Raw genomic sequence first — 15367 nt, 5'->3', positions numbered from 1 at the left:
ATGTGCACATGGAAACATGCAGAAAAATCTCCACTGAAGAATGATTTAAAATTAAAAAAAAAAATCTGTAAATAGCTCATATGTTTCTCAATAGGGGAATGGCTAAACAGAGGTGTATGCAGGCTATGGAATACAAGGTAGCACATAAATGGCACAAGTCAAACCTGCACATAATACAACATGGCCAGGCTTCTAGGACACTGCTCATCAAACAAAGCAAGCCGTAAAATGATGAACACAGTAGGATGCTACATGTGCTATCCCATTGAGTTTCTATGGATTTTACGTTTACATCTACAACTAGATAGGTAGGTAGATTAAAAAGTAGAGAAGAAAACAGAAGTTAGCTAAGATGGATGGGAGCCACTGGTGATGATTTCAGCCTAATCTAAAACATTTCTGTAAAGGGAAATGCATTCATGTATTACTTGACTAATTCGAAACCCAAAAAGTATATTTACAACAAACTAGAAGGTAATTAAAGGGGATGATGTCAAGAACTAAAGAAGATACATCTGACTTGTCCAAGTTTTATCAACGGATTAGTAAATGTACTTGTTATACCTCCTCCGAAGGAGTTAAATTTGAAATGAATCCAAGACAAGAGTACAAATACTTAGGAAGGAAAAAAAAAAAACAGTAACAGTCCTCTGTGGATTGTGACTTTACATAAATTTAAAATATCTAGATATCAAAAACCTATAATTTCATATAAATGTCTAGATATTTATGGGTTCCTTGAGAAAAGAGCCAACTTTACCAACAGAACTACCCTACTGCCACATGGCCATACGTGGCATTACATCCATATGGCAAGACATCCATTAAATGGAAGAAATAATTCTTATAACGCCTTCAGGATAATTGGCCATGGGAGAAAATATATAAATGGGACTCATTTATATAACAGTGAATCTATTAAGAATGGCAAGAGTCCTTGCATCTGGCGAATTTTTTTTTTAATAGTTTGGAATTGTGCCTAGAAGTCATCAGATTTGTTGCTAGTGAACCCCCATCTGTCATAGCTTAAGTCTGAACTATATATAGCTCTTATTCCCCAAATCAATATGTTGTATGTTCATGTAATCTAGTATCCAGTCTAGAAGCTTTGCAATTGTCTATAAGCTCCTAAATTCTTAGTTTCACTGTTTCTTTCTTCGTTATAATTCTTAATATACAACTGACAGAATGTAGAGATGTCACTGGAAAGACTCCACTCACCAGAGCTTCGCTGTGGGAGAAAAATGAACAGCTAGCGCTATATTTGAGAGCACAACTGGAAACCCAAAAAGGATAAGATTATAAAACATTATCCTACATTACAATTAAGAGGTTATTGCCTCAAAGGATTTCACAGGAACAGGGCTTGGACAAGATCGTTTGAGCGATAGCACATCGGTGAGGCCAGGTATCCAGCAAGCCCAACTCTCCAGAGAATCCGAGAACCCACAGAGGGAGTGTGTAAGTCCCTGAAATGTCACAGGCCCACTTAAGTCCCACTTAACGATGACATTTAACTATTAAATGGAGGACAATGGGCCATCACCATTTACTCTACTAACATACTTTTCATACATTTCTCATCTTAGTTATCTTGTTTTCCAGACTACAATAGAATCAAAATATATTTTTAAAAAAGGGGGGGGGAAGGGTGAGAGCAAAAGGAGACTGGAAAAACCACTTGTAAAAAATTGAGAACTCAGAAAGCATAGCAATCTCTTTGAGTACAGAACAACCCATATTAATGGTCTCTAATCAAAATATATTAATATTCTAAAAGATCCCAAGTCATTTATTTACACAAAACAGAATTCAATACACTAAGGTTTTTAAAAGGCAAAGAAACTAGTGTATTATGTCTTAGAACAATTTTCATCAAACAGAATGCACTAAGTTTGCTCCGTTCTACTGAGTAACAGTGCCATGAGGTTATCAAAAAAAAAAAAAAAAGTGATTTTTGATGGTACTAACAGTGTCCAAAACAAGGACATTCGTGAGGACAAGGACCTGGTCTGGCTGGTGGCCTGCTCAATCTCCAATGCCTAGCAGTCCCTGGCACTTAGTATTTCCTGAGGGGAAGAATGTATGAATGAGATGACGGAGAGGTTGCAGAAATCTGTGGCATTAGCAGGATGGGGGGAAAATGGATTCAGAATTTCTCCAAACTCTTACAAGCCTTTAGTTTGAAAAAAATTAAAATCAAAACAAAAACAAAACAACCTCATACCTATTAGGGTCGCCTTTATAACTTATAAGGGACACCACTAATGAAATGTTATTATGAAGAAGGTAACATAGATTTAGAAAGAGAGGACACAAGTTGAGGTCTTCAATTGCACAGCTTACTCAGAAGCCTCCAGAGCTGCCATATCCTCCCTATTCACGTCATCCCCTCATCATTCCCCTCCCGCACTGCATCCGCACACCTATCCTATAGAGATCTCCAAAGTGGGGTGTTTAGAGATCCTGACGGTCTTTGTTTACTTAAGACCCACCTCAAAACTTCATTTACTTTGAAAGGCTTTCTTCCTAGAACATATTTCAAAAATAAATTCCATCAACATTAAATCACATCTTCTTGAATTATAAACCTATCCCGCCAAAGGAATTAGCTTTAAGCTGCCAACATCAAAGCAAAGGAGTCCTGCCTTTAGCTGAGAACCGCCTACCTGATTTATAGCTCTGTCCCTTGCTTTCAGAGTCATGCTAAGTAGAAAACAAAGGGGTTATCAAATTTCAGTAATTAATAGGAGTAAACATGAGTTGAGCTAACAAAAGCAATTACTTGGAATTTTAGTACTATTATCTCAACATTTCATGTTTTGCCTATTTCAATGGAAAGCAGAGATTAAAATGAATGCCTCAGGACCGGAGATTTGGTCATTTCATTCAAAAGTTACCATCCACCTGTGTAGCACAGTTGACAGCTAATTTAATACTCTCTTCTAGATAAAATAAATTACTCTGACTTCGGTTTATGAAGAATAAAAGACTCCCTAGTATTTTAACTCATTTTCGATATGAGAAAAATCATTTAAATTTTCTGAATTAAAACTGGTAGGGAAGGCAGAAGGCAGCAAATGTTTGTTTCTGATGGTATCTTTACCATTTGCTGATGTTGCTGGAAGTATTTCTCTTTGATATTATCTCCTGGCTTGGGTCGGCCTCCTTTTGCACTTCCTTTTGGAGTCATAACCGAGTATTTCCGCCACCTTAATAATATGAAAAGGAGGGGTAAGAACTGCCATTTCCCTTCTCAAAGATACAGAAAAGTACCAGAAAATTGGGAAAACGGATTGACAACTACTATATGAAATATACAAGTTTAATCCTGAGGTAAAATAAGGATTTTACATTTTTTTAAGATTTATTTATTTTAAAGAGTGTGTGTGCATGCAAGAGTGGGGGAATGGAGTGATAGAAGGAGAGAATCCCCAAGCTGACTTCCAGCTGAGCATGGAGCCTAACAAGGGGGCTCAAGCCCACAACCTATGAGCCAAAACCAAGGGTCAAACCAGAGGCCCAACCAACTGAGCCACCAAGGCATCCCTCCATGATATGTAATCACTACATGGCCTCTCCCTTTATTATCCTTGGACCATCCTACCTCACAGCCTACATCCAATCCATCATCAAGCCTATAGATGTGCCCTCCTGACTACTACTCAACCTCATCCACTTACCTTCTTGTCCCTATGCTAGCCTAATACAAGCCACCACACCACCTCTTGTCCAGTCAGTAACCTCCTAAGCTCTCTGTACCCATTTGTAACCACTCACAACCTGCTGCATTGTAGCCACAATGCTCTTTTCCAGAAAATTAGGATGTTACCCCCTCACTACCTGTTGAAAACCCCTCAAAGGCTTCCCACACCTCTTTGAGGAAAGCCCCAATTCTTTCCGTGGCCTGCAGGGCCCGAAACTAAGTCCAGTGGCTACCCACTTCTCCACTCTGCCCCAGCAGAGTAAAGGCCTTCTTCCACTTCCTTTAGTGTACCTGCTTCCCTCTGGAAAGCACTTCCTACCCTTTATAGCCTGGTTAACTTAACACTGACCCTTCAGATCAGTTCAATAATCATTTCCTTAGTGAAGCCTTCCCTGACCATCCAGAGGAGATGGGATTCTCTCAGTATAGGATTTCATCATACCATACATTTCTCCATGACACTCATACCACATTACAATTGTACATTTGTGCGGTTGCTTAGTTAATAAATAATTACATTAAATACATTTAATAATTGCTCCTTGTCTATAAAGAGCACGAGAGCAGAGGCCAAGTCCACTTTTGCTCACTGTTGTCCCTTTCCCCTCCCACACCAGCACCCGGCACATACTAATTAAATTTTTAAAGAATCTTGAATTAATGGATGCATATATTATAATTACCCATTTGGGATCTGCCTTCCTTAGTGGACTGTGAGGTCAGAGATGCCACCTTTTTCCCTCTTGGCATCCTTAGTAACTAGCCTAGAGCCTAGCACATGGTAGGCTGTCGATCAATAATTGTTTAATGAATGCCTGAGAATAGCAAACAGATGTTTTTAAAATATAAAAGCAGTAGCTCTGCTCACCTTTTGGAATGATCAAGCATTCCAATATTTGTATTGCTCAGGAGAATCAATTACCCAAACTTCCTGCAATGCTGTAACAGGAGAAGGGATTTTGCAAAAACGAGTAACGTGGCCCTGATAGCCTAAGGGTGGTACACATCCACCCACTTGAAACTGCTCCCTTTAGACAAATGCGACACCCCTCACCCATCACAAATGAAAATATGTCCACACAAATTCTGATTTCAACAGGAGTCTATCTGTTCCAGAGGAGAAAGAAATGAACTCCTCTGCGCTTCTGAAAGTCTTATTTCCTATCTTAGTGCCACACAGCACAGTTCCTCAAATGGTCAAGGCCCAGCTTCCTGGTCAAAACCAGGTGAACAGAAAAGAAAAAAGAAGTAATATTCCGCGTCATGGTTACCAACCTCCAACAGGTCAAGTTCAAGGTCCCTTTAAATGGCTTTCTGAGTACAACAGGGGTATCCAAATAACACAGCCATCTCCCTGTCCGGGTGTTTGGGGGAGACAGAAGCACAGACCCCCAAACCACAACAACACCATGAGACTTATCTATTGACTGCTGTACAGAGGCTTTTCTTCTTTTGCAAAGCCATGTAGATAATATTTCAACAATAACCACACATTTCTCCCTGTGGTATAGACACATACAAAATGCATTAGGAAAAATGCCAATAACTGAAATGCTTTTCTCAGTAGCTCTATTCAAGTGAGTGTCTCACAGGTGCCACAGAAGTGCACAGCTTTCTGAATCTGGTTCCAAAGGGAGCTCAAAGTCAATAAGCCTCCTTAGCTATCATCCAGCACGACTAAATCACTCCAAGGGCAAACCTTTCTGAGTTATGTGACCATTTCTTTCGCAGAGTTTTACCGAAAACGGCATGCCATAAACCAATTTAATTCAAGGTAACCCAAGCTGCTGGGTGAAAAGGAGCCCAAGAAATGAACAGAAGGAAGAAAACGCAAACGTTTCAAGTTATAGCATCTTCAATCACGCAGAGAAATGAGCACAAATTAACAAACCAAGAAGGCTTCCCAGGACCTCTAAGGTATCATTCCAAATATAATCCCCAATTCCCATTATTAGAAGAGACCTGTCATTATGTTGGGGTTTTGCCTTTGAGAGGGGTCTAACCAAAGAAATTCTTAGCCGACACGAGTTACACTATGCAAACATGTCGGTTGGTTCAATGATGTTCAGAGGACATTCTAGGATGCCTTTTATGTTGTTCTCTTGCGAGCCGTGGACAGGAGGACAGGAGAATTCTCTGCTCAGAAAATACTCAATTATTTTAATAGGATTACATTTTAGATTGACAATGTTTAAAATAGCCCCCTGAATTTATTAGCCTGCCAGCACTTCAAATAAGTAATTTTAATGCTAGGATCTTTTAAGTTTAAGTAAATGACTGGCAGTGAGTCAAAAAATTTCCTTCGGCTTTCTAAAACACAACGCTCCAGCTATCAAATGGGAGTTCATGAACCCAGTAGTAAGGACCTTCACACTGGGTTCTCCAGGCCTATGATTTGCCACATTTTTAAATACATGAATTTCTCTGAACTTTTATTTTTTATGACTCCTCTTTGGTTTCCAAAAATCATATCCTGGCTTGACAAGATATCAGTTGATTGCAAGGTTCAAGTGAACCTCTGACAAAAGTATCCTTTTCTTTAGTCCCTCATGCCTTATTATGACTTCCCTCATCACCCCAACCCATCCCCTTTGCTACAGACAAATCATTAACTGTGGAGAGGACCTATCACATGCAGGAGACCCGGTGAAGGGCTCTAAATCAGGCAAGAGATTTGCATTTCCCTAATTCTGCTCAGAGAGGCTCAGAGACCCTGGCTTGGAATCCAAGCTCCATTATTTACAGCTTCTTTCCATAAGTACGGAACACCGCCACCCCTCCCTCCCTCCCCAAGCCTGGTTTTCTCATCCGGGAAATGGAGAGGGTAGTTCTCCTCTCACAGGAATCTGAAGAGAATTAAGTGAGATCTACACACGGCACTGAATGGTGTTGGTGCACAGCATAGACTCAGTCACCACTGCCCCTTACAGGTAAGTGATGCTTTTCACCCATCCTCCTGCTGCAAGCCACCCAATCCCCAACCCCAGTCCCAGCTTCAAAGGATTGAACTATACTCTTTACAAAGAGATTTTTCAAAGAGTTGAACTCTGTTTAGGTTATTGGTTCTGAGGATTATTATGAATGTTTTGTGTTTTCAGAGTTGCTACCAAATTCCATCATACTATGTAAAGCTTCCAGTTAATTAATAACATGGGTTGGGAGGCAGACTCACAGTCAAGGGTCTGGAGCTGGGGATGGCACACAAGGCCTGTGGGCCAAATTAAACCAGAGAGCTGACAATTGTTTTCCATTCTTAAATGGTTGCCAATCAAAAGAGTAATATTTCATGACATATGGAAAGCGTATGAAATTCAGATGTTCAGTTTCCACAGTCAAGGTTTCCTGTAACGCAGCCACACTCTCTACCTTGTGTATTTTCTGTAACTTTTCATGTTGTAACAGCACAGTGGAGTCATTGTGGCAGAAATCACACACACCTAAGGCCTGTGGACCATACCATATGACCCAGTACCGGAAAAGTCTGGAAAAGGTTTCCTGGTCTGCACAAAGCTTAGTAGATGATGATGAACATTTATGAAACCTACAAAGCCCTCTGATAACCACACCTGGTTACTACTTGAGCATCTCTACAAAGATGCTCTAAGACAGGGCTTAGACTAACCCATATCATGGTCATGGGGGCTCTGAACTTGACAAAGGTAATGCTCTTTCACTGTACTCACTGACTTAACCCACACCTTAAGTTAGAAAAAAAAAGTTTATATGTATACACATACTTCTATAGAAATACTTTGTGTACATCATAGGATACAAAGGGGACAAGATAGTCCTGTTTTTCCCCTAATTCTGAAATCCTTTATAGATTTTAATTTGGGTAGATTTTGTTGCAGCTTTTTTCCAAAAGTATTCCTGGAAGCTTAATTCACCTTCTTGATCTTTGCTGCTTTGCTCTCAGGTAATTAACTGCACTTTTCATACTCAACCCCCATCCATGTGATGAACTTTGTTTTGGGGTAGAGACCCAACTGGCTTTCTCATCTTAACTCTCTGACTCTACATCTCAAGTTCCTTGGTCAAGCACCTGGGACTCTCTGGGGCTTAACTATAGCTGAGATAGTAATGACGACAATGAATGTAATTGGTTAGCTCTGTCCAATGAGCCCAAATCTTGAACTCAATTCTCAGTGGACCATTTGGCTTCTTGGTCCCATGATTTGGCATTTTATGCTCTTAGTTATCAGAAGAACCAGGTAAGAGGTGAGTGGAAAGCCAGTGCCCCCTTGTAGGAGGACTTGCTTGTTAAGGTTCTGGAAGGGAGGGACTGGCTTACTAATCACACAATCCCCTTCTGCCACTAAGATAGAGTGCGGAATGCAGTGTCAATGTACCGCATTTCTGCGAGGAAAAAATCCCTCTCTTTCAGTGGTCAATAAATTAAAGAGCTATTATAGAAGGTACCTGAGTCGGATTTGACCTTTGTTCTCTTCACTTTACTATCAGCTTCAATGCTCTGAATAGCACTGGCATTGAAGATATGAAAGAACAATGGAATCCAAGTAATTCTTCTTACAAGGGAGAAAAATGTCTGTTGGAGAAATCTACTGAGCAGCACCAAGAACTGTATGTACTAATATACAACAAAATCTGACAGAGTGAGAAGTTCTAAGAGAACATACATCCTTGAATGGAATGTTTCTTCCCAGTTGGGTATTTCTATTCCACAAGATAGCGTAATGGTAAGAAACCTAAGACCTACCCCAGAGGTGGAATGGAAAGCTCCAGCACATTATTAAACATATAATTCTGAGCTTGTTCAATCATACTTGAGAAGGAAAGTCTTTTCCTTTGTTCTTTTCCTATTTGGGGAGAACTGGAGGAAGAAAGGTAGGCCCAGATAGGCAAGCATGAAGAGGAGGCCACGTTCTCTCTGGACTTAAGAAGCTAATGCTATTTTAAATTACACTGTCAAACCGCATCTGCCAAACTCTGCCAGTTTTTGTCCTCTGACTTATTCTGCATATTTCTACCAAATCGAATCTTGACTATGGAATGCTGTCCTAATCCTATCCAAAATCTGGTGGATAACCAGCATTTTGGCAAAAGAGACAAGCAGAAGAAATAAGAATACGCCAATATTTCAATAGGCAAGTCCACAGCCCTGAAATCCCCTTTCACCAGAAAATGTTTAAACTCCCAAATCCTAATCAGACCAAAATGAAAACTTCAAAGTTGGAACATACAGGAACTTAAACAACAATAACAACAAAAGAAAAACCATTTTTTTGCCAGCTTTCCTTCCAAACCATTTTCCTACCAAGAATTTTATCTCTTCCCATAAAGAGAATACCTGTAACCAGAAGTTATGTGTAAATATTATACCAACTCATCACCAGTGCAGAGGAAAGGAAAGCTTTTAAGGAAACTTATCCACTCTCAATCAGAAAAAATATGTAAGAGAGAGGAAAACAAAATCAGGAGAATCTCCACCAAACACACAGCTCTGAGGCTCCATATGAACGGGAACGGGACTACAGAATACCGTGGGTCACCTGGATGCTGAGCAAATATATTTTAGCATATTAGTTGTCATAGCAAGTCAGAGGGATTGCAGAGCACATTTCTGTTTTGACATCTGGCCCATAACAAAATTACTATTGATCTGTTGTGAGCTTCCAGCAAAACAGTATAACCTAGTCTCAGAACAAAGAATCATCCACTAAGTAACAGGCAATAATCATCCTTTATTTGTGCCTTTGGTCCAAAATCACCTCTTTCCTGGTGTTCTGTTTGGTTCATTTTGGGATGAGCTCCCTATTCCTGAATAGAAGAGGCCAGACTTTTTTTTTTTAAGTGAATTTTACCAGTACAGGATTAATTTTGTCTTTCAGTAGGCTGGTGGCAGCAGCTGTAGGATGCTGACATCTACCTTGAGTACACACTTCGGTTTGCTGCAGATTCTAGAAACTGACAGGACAAGCATTATTTTCCAACATCTGTTCTACAGGCAGTAGAAAAAAAAACGATGAAACAAATCAGACAGTCAGAAACTGTTTGTGGAGGTCTGGGAGGGGTGAACACACACACACACACACACACACACAAACACACTCACAAAGAAAAACAAACCATCAGCCTTATGTCTAATATATTTCCACAGCCCTAAAAAATTTTTATAGATAAGTACCACTCACAAATGACACCACTTTCATTAAAATGATCATTCAGGAATTTTAGTATGCTATATATTTCAGTGATGCTAATAAACTATTAGAGAACTTTAACATCCTTTTATAGCATGGTTTAGCTGGATGTTGACTATTTATTGTCCAGACTAGTAAACAAACATCCTCCTCACTTCAACCCTGGGTCAGAGGCACCCCCAAATACATCACTGCCTTCTTTTTTAGAACAAAGCTATATTAACCAAGGAGCTATCTGATGGCTTCTTTTGCCTGCATCAGTCAAAAGAAGACAAACAATATAGATCAAGTGCATCTGTGCTCTAGACTGCATTGATTTGTTGCATGTGTGGTTAAGTCCTGTCAAGCAGTATTAAAGGTGAAGCATTATCATCAGAGTACCCACTCGAGAGGCATGCAGCAAGTCAGTGGGTCCTCTACCTGCCATGCAAAGCAGTTACAAAAAGACTTTTCAAACCTGTAATCTAGGAGCCCCCAGCCCTACTTCCAGCAAGGGACTCCGTAAAAAATGACTTTATAAGGAAAGGCTAGCCAGGTGTTCATTACTGCTAAAAAGAAAACTGGCCAGGCAGTAAAGGAATGAGGTAGAGGGAAAAAAAAATTGGGGAGTTGGGGGTACAAAAGGAAGACCATTTTCCCAAAGGTTTGGTGCCACAGCATTTTATAACTGCCCATCTGGGATATTTTAAGTATAGTCTTAAATTCAGGGAAGAGGTGGAGCAGATAGCTAGTTCCTCTTCTAGACATTAGCGCCTCTCTTCTAGAAACATCTCTGCCTTCTCCATCCTACCCTTGTTGGCCTGCGGATCACTGATTTGTGTAGATTAATACACCAAAGCACGCACATCTCTGTTCGTGGTCTCGGAGGATGTGGTCTGATGACAGACTGCAGTTTAAAAGAACCAATTCTTTAACTAAAGTTTTGCAGAGATGTCCAAATGCTGACTTCAGCAATATTAAAGGCATATGATTATTATGCAAAGTCATGAATATACACTCATTTCAGAGTTATCTATGGGAAATTGTCAGATCAACTTTAGTGACAAAGCACAGCCAAGTGGTGTTTTGAGAGGGGGAATCCATAACACTCCAGTAGCACAGAAGGTCTTTTAATAATATTTACACTGAGAACATGAACAATTGCTCATTTTTTCTGGTTTATTCTTTCCCATCAAACCATGGGAGTAGGGTTCTGAATTTCTAAAGCAAATCAGACTTTTAATAAATTCTGTTATGCCTTTATTATGGGCTAGTAATTTAAAAAAAATCTGTTCCCTATATTAACAGCTCCATAAATTCTGCTGCATGAGGGGCAAAAACCTAGAAAATACAGGGACCATTTATCCTGGATTTGCCAAAGCTGATCCAATTTCAAAATCACTGAAAGACCCCAGAAATTCACCTATTTTAATGTCCAAACTCTATTTTTAAGATTCCCACCCATACTTGGTCTTGGCAAATAAATTTGGCAAGATCTTTTTTCTTTTCCCCATAATCTCTGTGGCTCTAATGTAGGTTCTGAATATGTAACCACTGTACCAATATGCTAAACAGCAAACATTTCACCTCCTGACAGGGGCTCTCCCAACGCTACCACATATAATAAGCTCTCATTGTTTAAGTGCCTGTATTCTCACTGAAATCTAAGCTCTTGGAGGGCAGGGAGTCTACCTGTCTTGTTAACCATTGTTTCCCAAAGGTGCCTCACACACAAAAAGTGCCCAATAAATAGCCTCTAAAATCTTGAATGAAAAAAAAAATATCAAATATATAAAGAAATTATACCCTCCATCTAGGAAAATCTCAGAGGAATAAACGCAATCAGATCCTCTACTACTGCAGAAACATGAGCTGCTCCTCCTCACCTGCAAATATGTATATGACTCCAGGCAGAAAGCAAAGGGAAGAATCTGGAGGAAACAGTACCTACTCCAGAGTGAGGTACTTGGTTCAGTGGGATCAGGAGGTCACAATTTAAATAATGACCCCACTGACTCTAGTTCTAGAAGTTTCCCTTCAGAGCTTCTGAGAAAACTATGGACACTAAGTGTCCCTTTGGCTTTCATTCTTCAAGTATAATAACCAAAGTCAGGTTTAGTTCAATTCTTGGGCAGTCACTGCTCTTAGAAATGTGGAAGAGGAGTGGGTGTTCTGGGGGGAAACACACACACACACACACACACACACACACACACACACACACAGGCTAGGCCTAAAATGAATTTAATGCCTGCTTTCTCAGTTCTGTCCCTGTAGGCACAGAAATCACATACATACACGTTGGCTGAGGGTTTTTCCTGTTGCATGAGGAGAGTGGGATGTATTGTACCTTCCAGGAAGGATGGGGCAAGCCAATAAAAGTAAGGACTTGTGCCCCAGTGCCTGAGGGTTTGACCATTCATTTATAAAATGGATAAAGCTCAGAGATATTGAGTATGCCATCTGACAAAAACAAGGTTAAAAAAACTAAAATGCTGGCTGATTTCTACCAAGACACTGTATAATTTTGACCCCTACATGGAACCACAAAACACTGGAGAAACAATTAAGCTCACTGCTTGGGGACCGTGGGTGAATTTTCATCAGGACATTAAAGATCAGGTGAGGGATTCTGGGGGGAGGGTAAGAAAATTGATAATTTTGCTATTAAATTTGTGGACATGAACAAATTTTATAGAAAGTGAGCAAGATACTGACTCTCATTCACACCAACCAGCTTGGATGCCACAGGCTAGTATTTTCAGAAAGAAATATGGGCTCTGAAATCAATGACAAGTTGCTCTCGGTCACCTTCAGCATCCCTCTCATTATTTTATAATCCCCAAACTACATAAAAGTACATCTGGGAACTCTGACAGTCCTGAGAGGTTCAACAGATCTTAAGTTCAATGAGCAACCTGTAGTCGAGCACCTAAAAGCTATACCTAAAAGAACCAACAAGAAAAATGATCGTTACCTCTACCCTAAGCTGGTAGCAATATGTTCCTGAATGTACATTGTTCCTAAGAGTTGGGCATTATACTATAAATGTAAAACTGTATAATCCAGGAGGATGTGAACACTGCCTTTGCAGAATTTAGCCGAGCACAGAGCCAGGTGAACAAATAGGAAATGATGATAAAGTGTATGCACAGTACAGGCAGGTGACAGGCATGTGCCAGATGGGGAGGGGAGCGGACAGGCACACAACATGGAGAGATCGCAGAATCCTACCTGGGGATTAAAGCAGTGGGGAAACAACATCAGGAACAGTTGGACAGAGGAACTGACTTCTGAACGGCATGATTCAATGATTAGGATGTCAAGGAAGGGTCAGGGCACAGCATACGACAAAGGCACAGAGATGTTAAAGCACTTGATACATAAGGCAACTTAAAACAAGACTGCACAGGGGTGCCTGGGTGGCTTAGTGAGTTGAGCACCGGACTCTTGATTTCAGCTCAGGTCATGATCTCAGGGTTGTGAGATCAAGCCCATCATTGGGCTCCACACTCAGCGGGGGTCTGCTTGAGATTCATTCTCTCCACCTCCCTCTTCTGCTCCCCCCCAACCCCTCCCTCTGCCCGCTCCCTCTAAAATAAATACAGTCACAGATGCTACAGTAAATGGACAGTGACAAACAAGGATTAGATTCTGGGGTAAAAGGCAAGGGACCAATGAGTGGACATTACACAGGATGATATATATATATATTTTATATATATATATAAAATCGTTCTGTTGCAGCTACCTGAAAATGAAAAGGCTATTTCAAAGCTTTATGCTAAATACAGTCTGTGGTCTTCTCCCAATCCGGTGACTCACTGATTCCAAACCCCAACACCTAACATCCCCAAAAAAGGCACAAGCAAAGTTCAGTTATACACAAAAGAATAGAATATCAACACCTCTCCAACAGTGCAGGTACATTAGCCAAATCCAAGAGTTCCTCCTCCCACTAGAAAGAGCTAATATAGCCTTCAACACAGATACCTACCACAAGCAATGATTTATGAGAGATCACAGCAATCACCTCTAAGTGTTTCATTGAATTTACTCCTCCTGTAACTAGTAGAGAAGAGAAAGTAGGAAAAACATTTCCAAAGTGCTACCTGCTTTGCTGTCTGCCAATCTAGACTAAGATGTTTGTATTCCCAATAAGCAGCTTGTCTAAAAGTAACTTCATATTATAGCAACTCTTAACACAAGGCCATTTGCTGTTTCTGAAGCAGGAGACTATAGGCATTAACAAGGCTCAGTGCAGCTGTTTCGTCCAGCACCCCTGAGGACAAGATACAGGATCTAACACCTTTGACTTAACAAGTTTCCAAGCCAAAAGGGCCCTTTCATCAGCATGTTTAGAAGCTTACTTGCATATTCTAACGCTAACAGTACCAGATGACAGTTTTATAAGCAGATACAAGGGAGTATACCATTTCTCCTCCAAGCATATGCCAAGGCATACATCTGAAAAAGATGTTGCCTAGTTGTTCCTAACACACTCCAGGACCTCTCTCGTGGAGAACTAAGTTTAACTATTCTGATGCTAAAGTCAAGTATAGAAAACATGCTCTGGCTCAGAGCCAAAGGCTCCCAGGATTTACTAATTGGGTGAATGAAGGGGAAAAGATGTGAACAACAAGAGGAAAAAAAAAAAACCCTATGCAGAGATGCAACTAATAGGCCTCATCCACTAGTCAGCTTCTCCAAAAGCCAAATAATCTGGCCATCACCCCAACACTTTATATATCAATTATGCATTGAAAATAAATCACTGTTTTTGATAATACAAATAATAGTGGATTTTTTAAAGATTTTATTTATTTATTCATCAGAGACACAGTAAGAGAGGCAGAGACATAGGCAGAGGAAGCAGGATCCCTGTAGGGGAGCCCAATTCAGGACTTGATCCCAGGACCCCTGGATCGCAACCTGAGCCAAAGGCAGACACTCAACCACTGAGCCACCCAGGTGTCGCCAAGTAATAGTGGATTGTGCAATCAAGAGCACAAAACCCCAAAGCAGTGGAACTTGGAAGCTTTTCCAGACCACTCTTGGTTTGGAAGCCAGAAGGCAATGGTTCAGATCCCCGATATGCCTCTCTCTGGAGTTCTTAGTATCTGGCAAATCATCAGTAACCTTCAATCTCGGTTTCTCTCACCTGTAAAATTCAGAGACTACCTGCCACATGCAAAATTTTTCTAGATGGAATAAAAATGATTAAATACATGGTCAAAAAGGGTTCTAGTCTCCTCGGAGGTTAGTGGATCCCAATATCGAAGAATTATAAATATGCCCCAAAAGGGGGACATTTAATCAGTCTTTCAAGAAATATTTTTTGCAGGGTACCTGGGTGGCTCAGTGGTTGAGCATCTGCCTTTGGCTTAGGTCATGATCTGGGATCCTGGGATCCAGTCCTTCATCAGGCTTCCCACAGGGAGCCTGCTTCTCCCTCTGCCTATGTCTCTGCCTGTGTCTCATAAATAAAATATTGAGGAAAAATATATTTTTTTGCAAATCC

General features: G+C 40.4%; 1 protein-coding gene across 15 annotated transcripts in view; it reads right to left on the bottom strand.

Moving 5' to 3' along the window:
• The window catches only part of CADM1 (cell adhesion molecule 1), a 325552-nt gene that overhangs the window by 251188 nt on the left and 58997 nt on the right, over positions 1-15367 (bottom strand). The gene's annotated exons all lie outside the window — the stretch shown is intronic.

The sequence above is a fragment of the Canis lupus genome, chromosome 5 (genome assembly GCF_011100685.1).
Source record: "Canis lupus familiaris isolate Mischka breed German Shepherd chromosome 5, alternate assembly UU_Cfam_GSD_1.0, whole genome shotgun sequence".
NCBI lineage: Eukaryota > Metazoa > Chordata > Mammalia > Carnivora > Canidae > Canis > Canis lupus.
The sequence above is the reverse complement of the archived record's forward strand: the minus strand, read 5'-3'. Positions and strand labels throughout refer to the sequence as shown.